The sequence below is a fragment of the Hibiscus syriacus genome, unplaced genomic scaffold (genome assembly GCF_006381635.1).
Source record: "Hibiscus syriacus cultivar Baekdansim isolate YM2019G1 unplaced genomic scaffold, ASM638163v2 tig00110065_pilon, whole genome shotgun sequence".
Taxonomy (NCBI): Eukaryota; Viridiplantae; Streptophyta; class Magnoliopsida; order Malvales; family Malvaceae; genus Hibiscus; species Hibiscus syriacus.
The window spans coordinates 2273450-2276007 of record NW_024062585.1 but is presented as its reverse complement, the minus strand read 5'-3'; the positions used below and the strand labels follow the sequence as shown (position 1 = coordinate 2276007).

Genomic DNA, 2558 nt, shown 5'->3' with positions numbered 1-2558 from the left:
TTTTATGATGGTGACATATATTTTCATATTTGAATTTTAGTAGAGAGTATATCAGTCACTAAAGAGTTATTGTCTCATGCTAATTTAATAAAAAAATATCTCATTTGATATTTTAATTGCATCTAAAACTCATTTTACAGATAATTTAATTAAAATGATTTTTATTAAGTTTATTAAATTAAAAACAAAATAGATATAATAGGTTAAATATTAATTTCTACTTTCATATTATAAATATTAAATAAATTACTAGATGCGTCATTAAAATTGAAGGAGTTTTCTATCATCTTTATTTAAGTTTGGGGAAAATTATGCGTCCGTGTAGCTAAAGCTAACTCAAAGTTAAAATATGGTACTTAATAAACTCGTAAAATTTTCTTGAACTTTCAAAAGCTGCAATTTATTGAGGAAAGAAATAGCAATCCAATCCAATTCAACTGGAGACCATCGGGCATGATTGATCTCAGCCGCCGATCCATCAGCCGCCGATCCCACATCTCTGGCTCCATCTCTGCAACTCCGAAATTCGATCCCACCACTTCCCATATTAGAGACCTAGAATCATCTCCGGCGGAGCAGATATGTTTTCCGACGAACGGCGACCACGAAATAGCGTTCACACTCCCTTTATGCTAGGCATAACTCCATCAACGGCGTTGTTAGAAACCGGATGTCTACTATCACAATTTTACTGCTATCCATACCTACTGTTACCATGAACCTAGGGTCTGCCTTGTTCCACTCCAGCCTCATCAACGGAGTCTCGGGGACCGTATTTTCGTAAATTATCGTCGATCATTCCTTGTCAAGCAAGTCGAATACTCTCACGGAACCGTCTCCAGACATCGACGCTAACACATTGACTCCGCCCCACGAGATGTCGAACACTTCCTTGTCGGGTGCAACTAATTGACTGTCCACGGCTTCCCTCTCAATGTCCCATATGGTACAAGTCGTGTCGACACTCGAACTGGCCACTTGACGAGTATCAAAATTGGCCCAGTCGAAGGAAGTTATGGCGGGAATTGAACTCGCTACTCCTGTTGCGGTTGAACAAGGTCTTAAGCTAGATGTGATCGTCTTGGATTTTCCAAAGACGAAGGTAGTCGCTGGACGTGGCGATCAAGTCGGGGTTCGAGGCGTCCTCGGAAGGGAAGAACATGAGGTTGGTGGGAGCATAAGGGTGGTCGAAAACTAAGCGGCTGTCAGTGGTGAAATCGGAAGTGTGGAGGTTTGAAGTGAACGAGTTCGGCCTTGTTTCTGTAGTCTTCGAGGAAACTCCTGATGGCGAGGCGTGGTCTTTTGTCACTGCGGACGGATCATGCCATGGAGTAAATTGGCCAGTGGCCTATGTATGTGTAGACGCCTGGTTTTCTCTCCGAGGGGCATTGCATGGCTTAATCACTGAATAATAAAACGAGGAGGAAACGTTGTTTTAATAGTTTGAAGCAGCAGCTGCCATTGCAAATGAAAGAAAGGAAGGTAAAACTAATGGTCAATCCTGCACGTTGATGATTGGTTTGTTTATTGCACTTTCACGTGTTTTGTGCCTTGAATCCACCATTCCATCATTCGCTTGCATTATATGCACTTTTGCGGCTTTGACCAAAACCAGACTAGGTTGGTACATCACTTTAATTATTAAGTGAGACTTAGCATGGTTTTCAGAATCGATCGGTAAGCGAACCGGTCATGCTATCGGTTCATTGATTTAATTGGTCGAATCGATTAGAATGATCGTAAAAATCGGACGACGTTAAAATTATTTAAAAAATTAAATAAAAATATCATAAATATTTAATAGAAAATAAAAAAAAAATTAGGTTGAATCAGTTCACGGTCCGGTCCGGTTCGAGCGGTTCAAAGCCGATTCGAATGGTTTTTTGCAGTTTACTAGAACCAGTTCAACCGGGATAGAATGGACCGGATCAGACAGCGGTTCCCGGTTGAACCAATCCGGTTTTCAAAACAATGAGACTTAGGGTTAGTTAATTGAGACAATTACTCTCTTCCATTCCTTACTCCTCCAGTTATTTAAGCTTTTCTTTATTTTTCTGTTTTTAGATTCTTTGATTTGGGAATTTAATTTGATGTTTACTATTTTTGGACATCTTATGAATTATAATTCCACCGTGACTAAGTCCAAAGCCAATTATGGTTGCTCACTCCATTTACCATACCATTTCAATATCATGATTTTATAATAGTCATTTTCATAATTAAATCGATTTTGGATTTGATAATTATAAAAAGTTAGAAAACAATTATCAATTAATCAATTCAAAAAGAAAATTACTAGGGTTTTCTTATGTTTCTAACTTATTATTTCTTTCAATATTTTTGAGCCACTTTCTTCTTTTTCTTTGATTTTTATTTAGCCGGCGGTGACGCCAATCTTAATATTAGTTGCCGAGACCCAGTGATTATTAATTTTTTTATTTCTTATACTATGTCCTTTACTTTCCTTTTTTCTTAAGTTTTTTTTCCAATTTTAAATAAGAATATCTGTCTTGTGACACGCTTTTCTCTGCTCTTGTGACATATGTTTTCTCTGTTAT

General features: G+C 37.8%; 1 pseudogene; it reads right to left on the bottom strand.

Moving 5' to 3' along the window:
• Positions 1–322: 322 nt before the first annotated feature.
• Positions 323–1409, bottom strand: LOC120214474 (annotated as a pseudogene).
• Between the last annotated feature and the right edge of the window lie 1149 nt (positions 1410–2558).